At 42.7% G+C, this 20,776-nt stretch overlaps 1 pseudogene; it reads right to left on the bottom strand.

Annotated features, from left to right (window-relative positions):
• Window positions 1-17,087: 17,087 nt before the first annotated feature.
• Window positions 17,088-17,206, bottom strand: LOC112482092 (annotated as a pseudogene).
• Between the last annotated feature and the right edge of the window lie 3,570 nt (window positions 17,207-20,776).

Raw genomic sequence — 20,776 nt, 5'->3', positions numbered from 1 at the left:
CTAAAGCTCTATGGGGTGTCTAAGACCACAGGCTGTCCTGTGTCAGCATTGTGGTTCTCATCAAGTCATCGAGCCACGGCAGAGACAAGGAAGAAACTCTGAATCAAGAGCCAGCCAAGTGGAAGGAGGTGAGAATTGGTGACATAGACTCCTACGAAACACCAGGCACGTTCCGGGGCTGCTTGGGTTTTAGGGACTGAGGGACAAGTGCAAAAGGAGGCTGGTGGTCCACTAGCGGATGGAGATTCCTTAGTCCAGTGCTCCTTCCACTTCTGTAAATGGTTTGTGTAGAAAAACCGAAAGTATGCGTGTGCCTTTGAACTTGTTTCTGACAGCAAAATGAAAACCACGAATCAACTAGAATCTAGTCCTCTGTGCAGGTTATACCTGACCCTAATCACATGAATGTGCCTGTCAAAAGGGGTCCAGAAATGCTGGCAAGTGTGGGCATCGTGTGCCTGAAGCACCCGGATGCTGAGAGATCTGGCTGGGGGTCGCTTTGTTTCTTTTGCGAGGAGGTGAGTGGGAGTAGCCTTCCCCGGCTATTGGAGCCAACACGAGGCTCCCCTAGGGGACCCAGCAACTTCTTTTCTGTTGAATAAAGTTCCAAAATGTGTTTATGGGAACATGGGTGCTTTGGGACATTAACAGATGTTACCCAAAGAAAGACTTTGGGACCAAACACAGTGTTGAGATAAACAAAGATACAACTGGCTTTTCACTGCGGACCATTCGACCCCCTTAATATGCCAGGCTGCATTGTACAGTTCCAGGAGGGGCCCCCAGGATTCGGATTTTCCCAGATTCATCTGGCCATGGGACTCCTGCCATGTGAGCATCTTCGGGGAAGGGTGTGCTGTAGAACGAACATTGCCTGTAGCGTGATTCGGACCTTCTCACATTGTATTCAGATGAGCAAAGAAAATGTAGTTGCTTCATTTTTCTAAAACTGGTCTCATCTTCCCCAGGAGAGCCCGCCCCGTTGGGTAGCAGGAGGAAGGGGTGGGAGCAACCGTGGTTACTCAGGTCCAATGTGCTCGGTCAAATGCTGTCATTTCCACAGTCTTTCTAGGTCTTTGGGGAAAAGTGCTCCACGCCCACCTCTGCTCCTCCAAGTATAGTGGAGAGGGCTGTGTTTTACATGACCCCACGATATTAGAGGGAGGCTGGGATGATCGGGTTGTGAGGGCCACCGTTCTCAGCCATGGGGCAGCTGGCTGGGACTGCTGCATGGACGATGACCACTGGGTCGGGGTGTCCTCCTGGTGTCTCTGCTGTCCTCTGCTGCTGCTATAGCACACAGACCAGTCTCTCTCAGGCTGACTTGGCTCACACTTCCTTCTGTTAACACCGCAGACCCTTCTGAGTTTCTGCCCAATCTCCTCTGCTCTGGGACCATCTCACCTCTCACCAAGGCTCCTGCTTGGTCCGGTGCCTATCAGTGTAGCTTCTTCATCCCCTAAGAGGGTACATGGGGATGGCGGGGTGCCTTGCATACCATGTAGGAGCCAAACTCCCTCCACAAGATTATGCTGTGCCCCTGAGTTTTCTCTGATGTGGCTGCACATGGACGGTTGGCATGGGGACCTTACAAGGTAATCTCCCACGGTTCCAAATGAGATGTGGGGTGGTAGTGCTGCCTGAGTCTCTCTCCATTCATCTAACTCACCGCCTCAGCCCAGAAGCACGCCCGACTGCCAGCTTCCCCTCCCCAGTCTCCTTCCTCCTTCTTATCAAACGGAACTCTGTGACGTAAAAGGCTAGCGACATCTTCAGGTCCACCAGGACTGCTCTTCCTGAAGAGTAGGGATAGAGGGACTTACAAAACCCTTCCCTAAAGACAAAGCTTGGATTCCAAGATTCTTTTCTGGTTTCAAAATCCTACCTTGGATGCTAGAAGCTAAATGTTAACTCTTTCTCTTCCTTTGCATTTATAAGATCTTTAAAATTCTCCAAAGTAGAAAGATTCCCTTGGAAGAAAAAGGCGGGGGACGGGGCGGGGCGCGGGGGGCGGCATTAGTACAAGAAAACATGTATTAGTGTATTTTAATATATTATTTTGATGACATGGGATTTGCTGCTCAGAGAATAGTAAAACCACGCCAAATGCTGTTAGTGGGACCTAAAATATTTAATCGAACGATTATAGTTACAAAGAACGCAAAAATAAAATCATGGAATGTATTCTGCACTCAACTGCCTCCAGCTGAACTGAGAAGGCCAGAGATGCCCAACCACCAGTCAGTTCCTTGCCGCACCTACTACATTCTTCAGACCACCAGCCGAGCCCCGTGTGAACACGGGGCGGGCAGAGCACAGCGCTAGCCGCTCGCTCTGCAATAGCCAAGTGCCTGCCATCACCGGCTTTCACTGGGATTACAGCAACCCGACAGGTTTACGACTTTTAGAGTGATACAGGCTCAGATTTTAGGGGCTGAATATGAACAGTTCTACTTGAGACTGCCCAAACTTAACAGCTTCTATGGCTGGAAATTCTTTTTAAATTATTAGTAGGAAAAGCTACAAACACACAGAAAGAGAGAATCGTAGCCTGAACTTCCATTTATCCATCCTTTAGATTTAATAATTGTTAACATTTTTCCATATTCGCTTCGTTTTTCTTCTGAAGTATTTTGAAAGGAAATTACAGACATGATGGCATTTCATCCCTAAATGCTTTTTTAAACTATAGAAACGATTTCCTATATAACCATAATCCATTTTTTTTTAAATAGACATTTTTAGAGCAATTTTAGCAAAACTGAGTGGAAAGTACTAAGATTTCCCATATACTCTCTGCCCCCAACACAGGCACAGCCTCGCCCGTTATCAACATCCTTGACTAGGGCGGTGACAATCGATGAACCTACACTGACTCATCGTTATCACTCAAAGCCCATAGTTTATATTAGCGTTCACTCTTGGTATTGTATATTCTTTGGGTTTTGACAAACATACAAGAACATGTATCCACCATTATAGTATAATGCAGAATGGTTTCACTGCCCTAAAAATCCTATGTGCTCCGCCTGTTCATCTAACCCCCAACCCTTGGTGACCACTAATCAAGTCTGTTTATCCATCCACCTACTGAAGGACATCTTGGTTGCTTCCAAGTTTTGACAATTATAAATAAAGCTGCTATAAACATGTATGCACAGGTTTTTGTGTGGACATAAGTTTTCGACTAAATTGGGTAAGTACCAAAGAGCATGACTACTGGATTGTAAGAATATTGTTAGTTTTGTAAGAAACTGCTAAACTGTCTGCCTTTCGTATTTTGTATTCCCATCAGCAATGAATGAGAGTTCCTGTTACTTTACGTCCTTGATAACATTTGGCGTTATCAGTTCTGGGTCATTCTAACTGTGTGTGGTGGTATCTCATCGTTGTTGTAATTTGCAATTACCTAATGACATATAATGTTGAGCATCTTTTCACATGCTTTCTTGCCATCTGTATATCTTTGGTGAGAGATGTCTGTTCAGGTATCTTTCTCATTTTTTTAAAATCATGAGTTAAATGTTTGTTTTCTTATCGTTGAGTTTAAGAATTCTTGTTAATTTGTTAGTTTTGGATAGCAGTCTTTTTGCAAATATTTTCTCTCAGTCTATGGTTTGTCTTCCCTTTCTCTTGACAGTGTCTTTTCAGAGTAGAAGTTTTTAATTTTAATCAGGTTCAGCTTATCGATTACTTTTTCCATGGATTGTGCCTTGGTGCTGTATTTAAAAAGTCATTGCCATACCCATGATCATTTAGATATTCTCTCGTTATTTCCTAGGATATTTATAGTTTCGCATTTTACATTTAAGTCTGTGGTTATTTTGAGTTAACTTTTGTGAAGGGTGTACGATCTGTATATAGACTTACTTTTTTGCATGTGGATGTTCAGTTGTCCCAGGAACATTTGTTGAAAGAATTATTTTTCGTTCATTGTAGTGCCTGTGTTCCTTTATCAAATATCTGTTGACTATATTTACGAAAGTTTATTTCCGGGTTCTTTATTCTGTTTCATTGATCTCGTTGCCTTTTTTTTCTTTGGCCAATACCACACAAGTTTGGTATTACTATAGCTTTACAGTAAGTCTTGGAGTCCAGTAGTGTCTGTCCTCTGATTTTGTTATCCTACAATATCGTGTTGGCTATTCTTGACCTTTTGCCTCTCCATATAAACATTAGAGTCAGTTTGTTGATAATCGCAAAATAACTTGCTGAGATTTTGATTGAGATTGCGCTGAATCTATAGATTAAGTTGGAAAAACTGACATTTTTCTCACTGTTTTAATTTTTATTTTCCCATTACAGTTGACATTCAATATTATATTATTTTGAGGTATATAGCATGGCGTTTAGACATTTATATAATTTACGAAGTGATTTTCCTGATAAAGCTAGTGCTGACCTGGCACCATATGTAGTTATTACAATATTGGTAACTAGATTCCCTATGCTGTACTTGATACCCTCACGATGATTTCGTAACTAACAATTTCTACTTCTTTTTTTCTTCCATCTTTATTGAAATATAATAGACAATTAGTTGTTTAGATTTACATTGCACAATTCAATTAGTTTTTTTTCAATTATAGTGACATCCTGGTGATATTGAATCTTTCTATCTGTAGACATGGAATATCTCTCCATTTATTTAGTTCTTTGATTTCTTTCATCAGAGTTTTGTAGTTTTTTCATAGAGAGATCTTGTATATATATATTTTTAGATTTTTACCTCTTTTTAATTTCAAATTCCACTTATTTATTGCTGATCTATAGAGAAGTGATAGACTTTTGTATATTAACCTTGTATTCTGCAACTTTGCTATAATAGTTCATTGGTTCCAGAAGTTTTTAGATTGATTCTTTCTTATTTTTTTACATAAGAGTTTTCTTCCTTCCCAATCTGTATACTTCGTACTTCCTTTTCTTGTCTTATTATATTAGCTAGGACTTCTAGTACAATATTGAAAAGGAGAGGGAAAATCCTTGCCTTGTTTATAATCTTAGCAGGAAAACTTCTAGTTTCTCATCATTAAATATGATGTTAGCTATAGACATTTTGTAGATGTTCCTTATCAAGTTGGGGAAGTTCCCTCCTATTCCTCCATAATATCATAGTTACACCTAAGAAAATGAACCAGAGTTCTGTAATATCATCTACACTTGGTTTCAAAATCTTCCAATTATCTTCTTACATTTAGTATATTTTAACCTGAATCCAAGAAAGACTGGCCTGTGATTTTTTTATTTTTAATTATTATTTTTCATAAGTTATTTACATTGTAATGAACAAAACTCATATTTGGTAGATATTTGGTTTTAAAAAAAAAACTAACAGCTTTATTGGGATATGATTCACATACCATAAAATTCACCCTTTCAAAGTATGTAATGGTGTTTTTTACTCCATTAATAGAGTTGTGTAACCATCACCACTGTCTAATGTCAGAACATTTTCATCACCCCAAAAGAAACCTCACACCCATTAAAGGTCACTCCACATTTTCCCTCTCAACCCAGCCCTTGGCAATCACTAATCTATTTTCTTTGTCTTTATGGATTTGCCTATTCTGAACAGTTCATACAAGTGGAATCACACGTTATGTGGACTTTTGTGTCTGATTTCTTTCACTTTGCATATTTTCAAGGTTCCTTTATGCTGCAGCCTGTGTCAGTACTCCATTTCTTTTTATGACTGAATAATATTCTATTGTATCGATAAACCATACTTTATTTACTTACCCATTTATCAGTTGATGGACATTTGAATTATTTCCAGTTTTTAATTATTGTGAATAATGCTGCTATGAACATTTATATACAAGTTTTTGTGTGGATGTATATTTTCAATTCTTTTGGGTATATACCTAGGAATAGAATTTTTAAGTCATAAGATAACTCTGTGTTTAACATTCAAAATACCAAATTATTTTCTAAAGTGACTTTACAATTTTGTAATCTTTACTGAAATAAGTACATAAGATCTATTTAAGAGACAGTGATTGGTTTAACTGCTCTTTAAATATTTGCTAGCCTTGACAATGTGACTGAAATTGCCTTAATTTTTGGAACTAAGACATGGAAATTCCTATGTTAAAAATATATTCATCTAAGAGAAATAAAATATGGAGCAGTTCCCAGTTAGAATATGTTCATCAATTTGGCATAGATAAACGGAACATTGGTCAGGTAAGTTTTGATAAGAGAAGGTGGTCAGAAAAGCTCCATGTGGTCCAATCTTGCTGAGAAAAGACTGGCCTGGAGATACAGCAGAGTCATGAAGAAGGAGACAGATGTTTGTATATTAATCTTGTATCCTGCAACCTTGCTATATTGGCTTATTAGTTCCAAGAGGAGGATAGCTTTAGAGGAGACCGTTCTGAAGAAAACTGAGCAGGGCTGCATGGAGCACATACAACAATTTTGTCCAGGATTGGTACTCCTTTTTATTATTCTAGGACCGAGGATAGAGCTAAACATTTATCAAAATAAAATCAATCCTTCTTTGATTTCACTTTTGAAAAGGGATAAATCCAGTTGCGTGGTGATAAATGTTTAACAACTAACTCTTTATGGGGGATAAAAGCCCTATCTGTAGGATTTGAGGATTACTGTTGATGTAATTACCCTTACCATGTCCGATTTCAAGCTACCAATGTGGCATTATTGAACATGACATCGGGAAGAAGCTATGCACATCGGCTTTCTCGAGCCAGTAGGAGCCGGCTCCAGCGCATCATGGATTGAAGTCAGGGATAATCTGACAGATATTATCAAGGTGTGGCAGCTCATATAAAGTTGGAACTGGCTAGACTAAGGCGTACAAGAGAGGCAGAATGAAAGTAGGCCAGTCACAGAGGAGAAGAGTAACCTGCCATAGAAAGGCTGGTCACCCACCTGTTTTATAGGTTGAATCTTGGTGCAGCTCTGAGTTTCTCTTGAGATGCAAACAGCCTTCAGAAACACAGAAACCTGCTCAAAAGGCTCTGGCCCAGGTTCTGTTGCACTGCGATAATGAAGAATTGGATGAGGCTCACCTGGATCTACTTGGCCCCAGGAGCCTGAAAAGAAAGCAAAGAGCCAGGCTCAACGGAAGCTTTTCCTTCTCCTCGGTGTGAACCTGCATGGTGTAAGCATAGTTTCTACCGAGAATTAGTTGCTTAGAGAAGAAGAATCTCAGTGAATCTGGACTAGATGTTCATTCTACGTAGCCCCAGAGCCGAGAAAAACCATATTTCAGGCACCAAAAAGAAGAAAAAGGAGAATGCCAATTAATAATCATCTTTCACATTGTTTCTGCTCATCCAAGAGACTGGGTTTTTCTGGCTCCCTAAGTTCCACTGGGCAACTCGGTCTCATTTCTGCAGAGAATTTTCTGATGATCATGAGTGAAGTCATCCAGTCGGGGGTTCTAAAGATAGATAACTTCCTCTCTGAAATCAAAGCATTACCTGAAGCAGGGTCTTGAGGAAGCCAAATGAGGCAGTAGAAAATGAGAAATTCAGTTACTCAACCCGGGAGGGGCAAAGGGCCGTGGGACATCACATAACCAGGCTGATGGATTTTTCACAGAATCGACGGGTGTTTTGGCACAGCTGTCCTGAGTGACTGGTTGCTCAGGTGATGTGCAGACACGGCTTTCTTTTAACTCAATAGGATGCCGATTATCTTCTTCTTTACCTGCTAGACCCTAGGGAAAATAAATCAGTATATTTTAGAAAGGTGCATATATTTCCTTTGTGAGTGAAATGAAACCAAAGGAATAATTTTAATAAGTTATGGGTGCTCACGTATCCTGTCCGGGAGAAAAGAAAGACTGGTTTTTCCTTCCAGAACAGTCATTGATCTATCCAATCTGTTAAAGAATAATCAAACCAGCAACAATCACTTCCATGAAGTATCTACTGATTACGCTGCTCTATAAACAGTCCCTGCATTCAGACACGCTGGTTGTTAAAAATGGATCATTACATCACCACGGGTGTCGTTAGGGTTTTAACAGCTCCCAGATTCAGAAGATCAAACCCTGCAAAATGAGGGCTGATGTCTTATTTTCCCTTTCCTGACTGTGCCCTAAACCTCATCTCACATATTCTCAAACCTTTGCTTTCCTCCAAATTCAAATCCTTCATTGACATTCTTCCGTGTTATCAGTCTCACATGGTATTTCAAAACATATCATTTCCTTTAAATGATTTGCACATTTTTTTATCTTATCCCGCAAACTCCCAGACAGCGGAGAGAAAAGGCACTGCGAACCAAGCCTGACACAGTCCACCCAGGCCCGCATGTTTATCTTCCAAATGAGGGAGTTGGATTATGTGTCAATTAGGATTAGGGTCAGCTGGAACAGAGACTAAAATGGCAGTGAAAATGGCTTCAATTAAACATGGAATGATTTCCCTCTCACTGAGTGAAGCGTCGTGGTACAGAGGACAGGGCTAGAACATCAACTCTATGACCGTCAGGGACCCCAGCTCCTTCTACCTTGTTGCTCCTCCGCACACGGCTCCCACCTCTTGGTCTAAGCGGCTGTTGTAGATGAAGCCGGTGTACCCACATTTCCGCCATCAATGAAAAAAGGCATGTTGCTTCTCTGACATGGCACGACCAGAAGTAACACTCAATACTTCCACGTATGAGACCCTGGATAACCACAAACGAGTCTGGGAAATGGAGTGTTTATTCTGAGAAGCCATTGACCAGCTAAACCTTGGGGATGCTATTTTCATGGAAGAAAGGGAAAACAGGAAAAGAAAGAGCTATCTTTTTAAAATTGTGTCCTTGAAGTCCCAGGGTTTTGGTGTGCTGTTGCACAGGTGTTATTGTGGGTTTGGGATGGAAGAACGTGTGAGCGAATTTGCATAGGATCCCAGAAAACTTCTCAAAATCAGAGCATATGGGTGCCTCTTTTTGAAGTGCAATTGTATTGGAACATTACTGATAGATGGCGGTGGTCTAGACTGAGCGACATTGAGAGTCGACTGATAAGAATTCTCAGGGTCCCAGGGGAAGGGGTGCTTCCAGTGGTGTTTGAATTGGTGAAGGGGAAAGCCGATTCTGGAGCAGAGTACCAATCCTAGACAAGGACACACTGAGCTAGTGTTCAATCAGTTTTCGACATCGATGACATCATGTGGCACAACCAGAAGCAACGGCAGCTGATGACTGGGCCTTGAAATTGGACTGATAAGATTCTGTATGTTTCTCTTTGACTGAGTTGTGAGCCGAGTGATAGTTACAGCAAAGTAGAGTTTCTCAGCCTCGGCACCGCTGACCTTCTGGACCAGGCCACTCTTTGTTCTGGATGGCTGTAATGTGCATTTTAGGGTACTTAGCAGCATCCCGGGCCTCTATCAACAGATGCCAGTAGGACCCCATTGCCAAGTGTCCTCCAGGTGCAAAATCACCCACAGCTGGGAACAGCTGGCTTAGAATCTAGGTAATAGTGACGATTTTTGTACTTTGCTAATGGCTGTCCACTTTGGTACCAATCCTTTCATAAATCAGATGGGCTGCGTATCAAAGGCCTTAATGTGTTTATGACTGACGTAATAATCCCTTTCCTGGTCTCTGCCCTGAGGAAACAATTCGTAAGAGGTTTTCTGTCTAAAGATGTTTATTGCAGTGCTGTTATCAACAGAGAAAAACTGCAAATGGCCAAAGATATTAAACAATAGGAAAGAATTAGGTAAACCATGCTGGATCCATGCACTCACTCAAATGCGTTTCTGAGTTTATAATAATGTGGGGAAATACCTATAATCATAAGTGAGTAGATTAAAAACTATAGGAAAAAAAGACAAGAAGAAGATTTACTGAAATGGTAGACTCTGAAGAGTGAGATTAGGAGTGATTTTTTTCCCCTCCTTCCTTCCGTATTCCTACAGTTTCCAAGCTTTCGAAGCTCAATAGAAATGACTTTATACCAAACTACAAAACAAAACTTAAAAAAAAAAAAAATCCTGAGGAAAAAAAAATGTAGGGATCAAAGATGAACAGCCATGCCCTCAGCACTCCTTAGAGAATAGTGGCAGGGGGTCTGGGCTGGTGCGGTGGCCTTTATGAGCATTTCTGTGAAGTGCATGTTGTTGAGAAAGAGGCTAGACTGGTGTCTTTCCCACACTGAGTCCCTGAGCTTTGTGCCAAGTGACCCTACCATGCTGGCCACGACCCATTGAACCGGGATCCCTATTAAAGGCTCTCGTAGGCTGGGCAGGAGGAAGCCCAAGCACCTATGAGAAAGTTTAATCCAAGGCCCTATTAAATAGGAGCCTTCGATATTGAATAGTGAAAAACAGGGCCAATCAGATCCTGTCTCAGAAAGTGTGCATGAAAAAAACGTGTTTAGGAAGCGTCCCTGCTCATCCCTGACTGATAAACAAGGACACCCAGGCCATTAAGCAGCTGTGGATCCTGAACAATGAGAACGATTATTCTAGTTCCTCCCTAGGCCACAGAGATGCCTTTTCTTACTCCTTCACTTTCTTCAAGAAGCTCCTACCACAGGTGGAGATCTAGGCAGAGTGGGACCCAGTGTCTGATGAAGCTTGTCTCCCTTTTGGTAGAGTAGACATTATGGGGGCAGCTAGAACTCTCCTGCCCACCCTGGTGGCCCTGAAGACCACTCCACAGGTAAGTGGCATGGGAAACTTGTCAAATTCCAGATTCCTGGCTCCTCCTCCAGATAATTTGATAGTCTTGGAAAGTGGGGCACTAGGAATTTGCATTTAAGAGTTCCCAGGTAATTCTGATGTGTAATCTGGTTTGGGGACCATTGTTCTACCCATTACTGCAAAAACTATACCTTTATACTCTAACTCTGAAGTATTCCTTAACAGTATGATGGTTCCTCAAAAAATTGAACAGAATTGCCATACTATCCAGCAATTCTGTTCCTGAGAATATACAAAAAAGAATTGAAAACAAGAATCTCGAACAGATATCTGTACACCCATGTTCATAGCAGCATTGTTCACAGCAGCCCAAAGGTGGAAGTGACCCAAATGGCCATTGCTAATGAATGGATAAACGACATGTAGTATATACATAAAATAGACCTTACAAGGAATGCAATTCTGACATACACTACAACATAGGGGAAACTTGAGGACATTATGCTAAATGAAATAAGGCAGGTAGAAAAAGACAAATATTGTATGATTCCGCTTACATGAGGCTCCTAGAGTCATCGAATTCATAGACAGAACGTAGCATGGTGGTGCCAGGGGCTGAGGGGAGGGGGAATGGAGAGTTAGTATTTATTGGGTATAGAGTTTCAGTTTGGGAAATTGAGAAGATTCTGGAGATGGTGGTTGTATAGCCATGTGAATGAACTTAATGCCAGTAAACTGGACGCTTAAAAATGGTTAAAATGGCAAATTTTATGTTTATGTATATTTTACCACACACACAAAACCCCAACAAAGCAGCTGAGTAACATTAGCAACCACCAAAACGAACCACGTGATTCCATCTAGAAAGGAAATAAGCTACCTCAAAGAAATCGTAGCCAAGAAAATAATTTCTTTTTGTACAAAAACACTGTCAGAGACTAAAATCTTTAGAAAAGAAAATTAGTTTGGAACAAGCTTCTTTCAGGGTCCCTGATAAAATAGAGAGAAACAAGATATGGAACACGAAAATAAAATTTCCGTTTAAAGAAAAGAAATCATTCCTGAAAGTGACAAGCAGGTCTTTTCTGAGTCTTTAAAACCGTCTCTGAAATGTTGCAGTTTAAAGCTTTTAAAACACTGTTACCTGTCCCCCACCTACACGCTCCGGAAATGGGTTTACTTCCTCTCTTATAAACATAATCTTTCTTTGATGTTCAAATAAATTCAGGGACTCTGGGGTCTCCTTGTCATAGGCACTCCTTAAATCGGCTGGGAAACCCTTCAGCGTGGGTGGTCTTGTCTACTGGCTATTGACAAAGGGGGACAGGTCAGTGGGGGGCAGTGTAATAAAAGAGGGGAGGTACTTATTAGGAGATTTCACGAACGTAAAAGACTACAGTTGGGGCAGTAAACTGCTAATCATTTTCACAGAGGGTGAGACCAAAAAAAAAAAAAGAAAAGAAAAAGAAAAGAAACAGCTTTAAATACAGCATGAATGAAATTTAAGTTAGGATTAAGTCTGTCTGTGCATCAATAAAAATTCAAAATAAGAGAGGCTTAAATAACCCACAAGCTTATCTTTCCCTCCTGTAAATGGACCCAGAGGTAGGGCGTCTGGGCTCTGTGAAGTCGTCAGGGACTCAGGCTCCTTCTGTCCCGTTCCTTGGCCGTCCTCAGCTCACAAGCCAATGGGATTCTTTGACTATTTCAGCTTTGGCCATCAAGTCTGTATTCTGGTCCAGGAGGAAGAGGAAGGAGTGAAGAGGCCCACTCTTTCTAACAACAGGAGCGATACGTGACATTCCCATTTATATCTCACTGGCCAGAACGTGTTCTCAGGACCACACCTGGCTACAAGAGTGGCTGGGAAATGAGATCTTCGTTTTAGGGAGCTGTCACCTAGCTAAGAAGGTGGAGAGCTGATATTGGGGTCGACGATGAGCAAGTTCTGCCATCTCGAAGTCGGGTCAGAGACAAGATGCAGGGAGTTCCTCTTCAGCCCAGGTATTTCCAGCCTTCTACAAGAGACTCTCCAAGGCCCTCTGCAGAGCCTAGGAGTTTGTGGGGTTTTTAAATCCACACAACTTCCCTGGGTTTGTGTTATTTCCACTTTTATAAACGAAGGTACTAAGATTCCAAGAGTTTATGTCTCTTATCCAAAGCGGCTCCACGAACTGTGCCATTGGCCTCCAAATTCTTCAGAATCAGCCCTGTGGTCCCAAAGCCCCTTCCTCTGGCGCACCTACAGGGGTGAATAGAGTCTGGTTGGGGATGGCTGTGTTGGTCAATCGTGGGTCTCTCAGCTCTAAGCAAGGTCTCCTGTAAACACAGATGTCTTCCTAACTCCAAAGCCTGCCATGCAGGACCCCAGGAGCCCATCTCATGGCAAACTGTGCACATCACTCCTTTTACCCAGGAGGCTCAAAACCTCGGGTTGGACCGCAGGCTTAGCTTGCTGTTTGAGCTGATGATGTTGGCATCCTGGGGCGGACAAACGTGTCTCCTACGTTTGACTGCTGTACCTCTCTCATTGAGGACAGGTGTGTCAAAAAGGATGGAAGGGCACCTCTTGCAGACCCCAGAGGGCTAAAGAGACCAGCAGCACCAACCCAGAACTGGGCCCGCCCAATTCTGAGACATCCGTTGTTAGGTGGGAACACTCGAAACCGAGAACGTTGAAAAGAAACTGCCTTTGGCGGTCTCTGTTCTCTCTTGATGCTTACACAGGCTCCTTTCATTTTTCAAAGAACTCTCTTGAGGAATTAGGAAATTTAAGGTTTAAGTGGTTGAGGATGAGGAATAAGCCCAGAAGAGTAACTTTTAAGAAAAAGGCTGGTGGCCTGGGTGTTGCTCACCCCCTCCCCAACACTGGTGGAAGGGTGCTTCTCAGGAAGCCGACCAGGTAGGTCACAGAACCTTCATCAGAGGGCGGGGCTGGCTTCCGCAGAAGCATGACTCCCCGAATGAGGACAGAGTCTAGTACCCGCTCCCTGTGCACACCTCTTACCTGCCACGGACCACACCTGCACTGTCCTGCCTTTCTGCCACTACGTAGAACCCCTCTGAAAAGCTCTTAAAGTCTGTCTGTTTTTAAATAATTTTTCAACAGAAACCATAAAAGTAAATGCTTGTTTATTATAAAGAGTTTAGAAAATCGAGATTACTAAAAAGAAAGAATGAAATATTGCCTGTTATTCTCTTACCCAGAGATGACTGTGACTAACTTTTCATATATTTTTCGAAGCACATGTACACGTATGTTTGTATGTATATGCATGTGTGTATATAAAGCTTTTGAAAAGCAAAAATGGAATCAGACTATTTTATAACCAGTTTTTTTGCCACTTAGCAATATGTCACAGACATCTTTCTATGTCAATAAATATATATCTGCAATATTGTTCTTAACAGCATAAGATATTCTATTGCACCATCATTAAAAAAAAAAATAATCCACTATTGTTAGGTAATGAAATTAGTTCATTGCTCTATTTTTGAAAAAAATTGTTATTATTATTATTATTATTATTAATTATTACAATCTTAGGGCACATCCTTAATTATTTCCTTAGAATAAATTCCTAGAAGTGAAAAGCTGGAAAAACTTTTAAGGTCTTTTAATATAGATGATGAAATTTATCTGCAGAAAAGTCATAATAGTTTAGATTCATATCTATCACATAGGAGAGGATTCTCAACATTCTAGTTTATACTAGACACTAAATTTTTCTTTAAAGTTCTGAAAGGTCAGTGACATTCTGTAATCTTTTAAGAAAGACCCGCAATTGTAGATCTATCCTATACAGAAAACTTTCTTTCCACGACGACTCCATCTGTGAACTCAGGACCAAAGGCTGCCCATACAGAAGCCAAATTAGACCCAAATTTAGATATGTCTGTGTCTCAGAACATCTTGTCATTTCTGTCAGCCTCTGAACACACATCTAGCCAAACAGCTCTCTATTATTTGTGACCTAGGCTGGATTCATCGCTGACCTAGATAGAGAACCCTTCTGATCTCATTACCGGCCCTTCTAACCATCTGGTCCTGGCTACACAGGTTACTCACTCAGTTGGAACCTTTATCACTCAACCAGCTTCCTTCTTGCCAGTTTTCCAATTAGAAAAAATATATATGAAATATGTATGTTTCCTTCGACGTTGCTCTTTTCACACACACAAAAAGAGGGTGTAGATATCTGATGCATATTTTCACCCGACAGCCAACTAGCTTACTTTTTAAACCTTGACAATCCTACAGAATCTATCACGGCTCCCTGAAAGCCTCAAGAGAGAGCAGAAAGGAAAGAAGGAGAGAAAGTGGATTCTCACGGTCCCAAGAACTTGGGCCTGAGGAGTTGCCGCTGCGTGTTATCTCGCTTATGCTAATATTTAAAATATTTGTGGTTGGGGGGAAATGCCAATTATCTTCAAAACTGGGATTCTATTCTTGGCTAAAAGTGTTTTTTCAAAGTCTCAGAGTTGAAGCAGATTGTACTTCCAAACTCACGAGCTACTTTTACCTGTAAAAATATGGAGTGTGCACACCTGTTTGCACATACATCTATGTGCATGGACACTTGGGGTCATTATTTCGAAGGCAGAACTAAGAGACAGAAGCGTTGGCCGTGGGATAAAAGGCTGTCTTCCTTTATAGCTACTCATTTTCTCAGGTGATATTTTGGAATCTTCAAATCAGTCATATGAAACAAAATAGACCTATTTTTAGAACGCTCTATTGTTAATTATGTTGTTTCGGTCTGTATTCTTTTGACCGAGGCATTTATTTAATCATGCGAAACATCCTTATGAGGGTCTATGATATTATGTACCACGGAAAAGTGTCCAGATGGAATCTCTAGTCCAGCTCTGTCACCGACCATCTCTCATGAAGGTGTCCCTTCACTCTGCACAGTCTGTTTATTCACCTGGATTTATTGCCCACGGAGCACTAACACCCCTGCACTTGTGGTTGGGTGGGGATGGTGTCCTGAGCAGGTGCTAGCTGGCATTCCATGCCACAAGTCGGAGTGACACAGGGCTCACTCTGGAAGTGAAGCAGGTGGAAACTGTGTGCAACCGTCTACCCCAGGCACTCGGGCAGGCGCTGGTAACCCAAATGATGCTGTGGTCCCACCAAATGGTCTGATCCAGCACCTAACACAATCTGTAGTCATGTTGGTGCCTATGTTAAAAGGTTTTATCATGCAAAATTTCAAAAATACACACTATAGACATGAGAGTATAATGAAAACTCAGGCACTCATCCCTCAGCTCCAACAATTTTAACTCTGTCCCTCGTTACTCGCAGACGTCATGCCATTTCACCCATAAATAATTGATAAAGACTTCTTAGAAATATAACCAACATGCCATTCTCCAGCCTAAAAAATTAACAGTTATTCCTTAATATTAGATTAGTTCTCTTAAAGATATCTTTGGAGGGCTTTTTTTTTTCAAGTCAGAATTTCAAATAAGGCTCATGCACTTCTTTTGATGGTTCCTCTCTCTTAGGTTTTACAATTTTTTAATTGTTTCCACTCCCTTCCCCGCTCTTTTCCATGCCATTGATTTGTTTAAGACTCTAGGTCATTCATCGTGTAGAATGTCCCACATTCTGGATTGGGCTAATGGCTTCTTTGTCATGCTGCTTCTTTGGTTCTTCGGTCCCCTGTATTTCCTGTAAACTAGTAAGAGACCTAGAGGCTTGGTTAGATTCTGGATCAATTTTTTTAAGGCAAGGATGTGTCAGAGTTGGTGCTGTGTATCTGACATCACGTCAACACAGGCAGCATGTAGGTCTGGTTATCTTACTTACAGTGATAGATCACTGGGCTCAGAGGTGTCAGCCATTTCCCCTAAGATTTTCAGCATCCAATGATTGTACCTTAAATCTATTATTTCATTGAGGGTCACAAATAAAATTTTATCATTCCTTCTGCATTTTTAATAGTGGAAATTCTTATATAAAGAAGAAATTTCCTCAGCAACTATTTGGTTACCCGAAAATACAGTTTCAGAGATAGGAAGTGTAAAATAAAATGTTGACACTCCTTCTTTATTTACCAATTTTTGAAGTAATGAATTTAAGACTTAGCAATCTCTAGGGGAGACCCGTAATCTTTTCTTTTGTAAAGTATCATTTCGAACTCATGAATTTTTGTTCATTTGATGAGTTTCAATGTACTGTTTTGTTATTCTTTTTGTTGCTAAAATTTTCCCATCTTCTGCTGGTGGAAACCCTTTCAGTTGACCCTGGGTCCCTTTGACGTGACTCCCTTAGCTTTTCACTGATTCACAGTTTCCTTTCTTGATGATCCAACCCATCTTGTATATTTTCTTTGTTTCTATTTTTTTTCTTTTTTCTTTTTTCTTTTTTCTTTTTTTTTTAGGCAAGGCAACCCTTGGTCGACCTCACAGATTGCAAGGACCTTGTCAGCTTACAATCTCTTATTTTTTTAAAAAAAGTTTTTACACCTACAGCACCTGGTCTTCCTAGGTGGTCTCCCATCCAAGTACTAACCAGGCCCAACCCTTCTTAGCTTCCGAGATCAGACGGAATTGGGCTTGTTCAGGGTAGCGTGGCCGTAGACTACATTTCCTACCTACCCTTGGAATCAACCAATGATTTCTCTAAGTTGCTCCATTCTTGCATTGGGAAATGGTCTTCAAAGACCCAAATCTAACCTCTAGAGGTACTTATCACCGCCAGGCCTTGTCAATGCATAGAATTACAAATGAATATGACATTTGCTTCGACCTCTTTCCTTGTCCCCCGTTCTCAGGCCAGCGCCTAGGACACAGAGGATGCCCTGATGTGTGAAGGCCCCTTTCAGCCATGAACTTCTAGCTTTCCTAGACCCAGCTGCAACTCAGCAAGTAAAAATCCAGTGTTCTCCCTCTGGAGGCACAGTACACTGCCCCGTCTCACTGATGTGGGACTTGGCCATGCGACCTATTTTGGCCAGTGGAATGTTGGTGGATGTGAAATGAGCAGAGACTTTAATATGTTTGTGTGGTTTGGCTTGGGCTTTGGTGCCTTCTGCACTAACCACGAGGAAAGCATGGTGTGGATAATCATTGCCCTTTCTGCCTGAGCCCCAAGACAAACGCAGGTGGAGTAGACCCAAACCCACGCCACAGTATAGAGTCAATCCCAGCCTTCGCCACCTGGCTAGGAGTCTCTCGTGGGGTCTCTGAACCTACAGGGCGAAGGTAGACCCTCGGGTTTAGGACTGTCAGAGACTTTGGAGGGCAGCACCTGTGACACCCACCTTTCTCTTGCTACCTTGGCTGCCTTTGGCGGTGTAATTCTGAAATCGTACCCTGAGGGTCTACCTATAGTTAGAGAGAGACCCCATAAGAGACTTCCAGCCAGGTCCTGGGCAAAGGGACCCCAAGAAACTGAGGGGCGAAGAAGGCTAGAGAGAGAAAAGGCATCTGATGGGAAACAGGAATTTACCGCAGCTGCCTCTGGCCTCGTGTGTGTTTCTGCTCAGTTCACGCAAGATGGTGGTTTTTTCTGTCCCGGGACTATCTGTGCTGGAGCCTCCTTGGTGCTGCGGCCCACCACACAGGGGACCCGTGAGGTGTTTGTTCTTGACTTTTGTGGTATAATTATCTCTTGCGTGCTTCTCTCCTCCACTACGTGTCAAGATTCTGCCGGTTTCCGAGGAGGCCACGGACCTGACAATGACTTCCAGAGGGAAAACTCAGCAGCGGAACTCAGGGTGACTTGGATACTGAGACTCGGAGCCTGCAAACGACTTGCCCGAGGTCTTCCCGCAATGAAGGGTCTGAGCTGGGACTCAAACCCATGTCTCTGGACTCTCTCCACCCCCAAGGGTCACTTCAGAGAAACACTTTCTCCAGGGCCCAATGACGCTCCCTCTCAAAAACTTAGTCGAGAAAGCTGTTTGCGTTTGCTTTGTTCGTGGTCAGTGTCCTGTGGGAAAGGGTCAGCCGGATCTTCCGAGCGGGGCAGAATTATTCATGAGGCCTCCCTTTCCCCTCTCATTACCGAAGGCGTTTGTCCTGCCCAGTGGGGCCACCGTGGGACACATTCTTTGTTGTTGTTACTGTTGTTACTGTTGTTGATGTTTGTGGTTTTGCCTTTTTAAATTAAATATTATATTTTCTTCAATTCCAGGAGTCATCTGTGTGCATTGTATTAGAAAAATGGAGAAAAGCATAAAGAGGTAACTTGCTTGGTCTCCTGCCACCCGAGTCACAGGGTCACAGGGGACAGATGCCTCCTGTGTTCCTCCAGGTCCCTGAGCCTGCTCTGCACCTGGAGCCTCACCTACAGGTCCTGGGTCCAGCTACCTGGGAGGCCTGGCAGGAGCATGGGCTATGTGATTGGAGAACTTGTCTCCCTGGCTCCCTCTCTGCAAGGTCACCTCTGCTGAAAGTCACTGCTCCCCTCCAGGCTCGGGGGCCTAGCAAGAGAGTTCCCCCCACCAGGCTCTGGTAAGTGTCCCCAGTCTCCCTCCTTTGGGGCTGGGGGTGGTAGGGCCCCTGCCTACTGCACTTCAGGTCATGCCCCCACCCACGCTGTCGTAAACAGTCCCTCCCCAGCTCATCCTGGCCTGAATGTGCCATCTGTTTTCTGCTGGGAACCCGGCTGATTCACTTTCTGACTCACTGGCATTTCGAGACCTTTCCATTGAAACTCCCGCTGCCACGACATTTTCTGAGGTTCCCAAAGCGATGTATGAAATGGTGCCTGGAATAAACTTGGGAATCCCTGAGGGGGAGAAGGCGTTTAACTCCCTGACTCTTCCGTGGTCCCCAGCCCCGCACCCGACCTTGCACCACACTCCACCTGGCCCGTGACCATGCGCCATGCAACCAGGGCTTCCACAGCTCCACATACTTCCAAGCACGTCTGTCCTGCTCCCACACCTTCGGCACGATCACTGTTCAGGTTACCAGAACGACCTCCGCCAGGTCCCAGTTGGAAAGGAAGTTGTAGGAGAGGAAGAAGGAGGCCGGCTTGCTCGCCCCACAGCCTTCGCCCAGAATGCCGCCTCAGACCCCCACTCCCTCCCCGGCTGAGTCCTACGTTCTCCTCTTGTCTCGGCTTGAATGAGGCCTCCTCCATGAAGTCTTCTCTGAGCTCACTACCCTGATCGGGGGCCCTTCCTCACGGCTCTTATCGTAATGTGCTGTAACTCTCCTCACGAGGCTGTGAGGTCCATGGGGGCAGGAACTGTGTCCTGCTCACCCTTCTACCTGGCACCTGCCGTTAACACCTGGCACGTGATTAGCACTCCATAAATATGTTGAATACTGCACATTTAGGACATCGTCCAGTATCAAGTTTTCCCACGGAGACCCATTTTGAAAGACTGTTTTCGGTTGGAAGAAACCTTGATTTGAATCAGCCAATCACCCCTTCTTTGAATCTTGTCTACATTAGAATCCACTTACCCGTCCCCACAAGCGCTGATGTGATGGTACTTTAGACAGGTATGTTTGTTGGAGGTGGGGGAGGGGTGTAGAATGAAAAGTGGACCTTTGTTGGAAAACTATGTGGGGTTCTTGACACGGGAGGGTGCAGAGGAGTATGAAAGCAGAACCAGAGTGGTGGGGGTGGGATGGAGAACTCTCTATTCCATTTTTTCCCCGATAGCCAAGTATATAAAAAAATGTCAGTGCTGCTGATAGTCACAGGAAGATACATTTCAGATGCGATTTTAGTCTTCTGGGGTCATGTCTGAACTTATCTATCTTATTTAACTTTACCTTCTAATGAGAGGTCAGGAGAGTTTTGTGCATTGATGAAATATTGAAAACCTCTCTTTGAAAGGAAAACACGAATATCTCTCTTTGCACAAAGAAACGCCAGAAGGGTATCCAAGAAACTAATGAAGTGATAACTTCTGAGGGTGGAGTGGAGGATTCAAGTAGACTGGGATAAACGTTGGGAGCAAAACTTCTCAATTATACCTTTCGATAATATTTTGACTTTTGCATCGTAGGAATTTATAACCGATTAAAAATAAAATGACTCTTAAAAAAACCTTCCCTGAGAAGAGCACTAACCTTCGAACTTTTATTTCATCCCACTTAGGTGGGGCAAAAGATCTCATTGGCCATCTATTCTACCCTTTATACTTCTCAGTGGAAAAAAAAGATGACACTTGTTTATAATAACAAAG

Source organism: Pteropus alecto, unplaced genomic scaffold (assembly GCF_000325575.1).
Source record: "Pteropus alecto unplaced genomic scaffold, ASM32557v1 scaffold156, whole genome shotgun sequence".
Classification (NCBI taxonomy): domain Eukaryota; kingdom Metazoa; phylum Chordata; class Mammalia; order Chiroptera; family Pteropodidae; genus Pteropus; species Pteropus alecto.
This window is presented reverse-complemented; position numbering and strand designations above follow the sequence as displayed.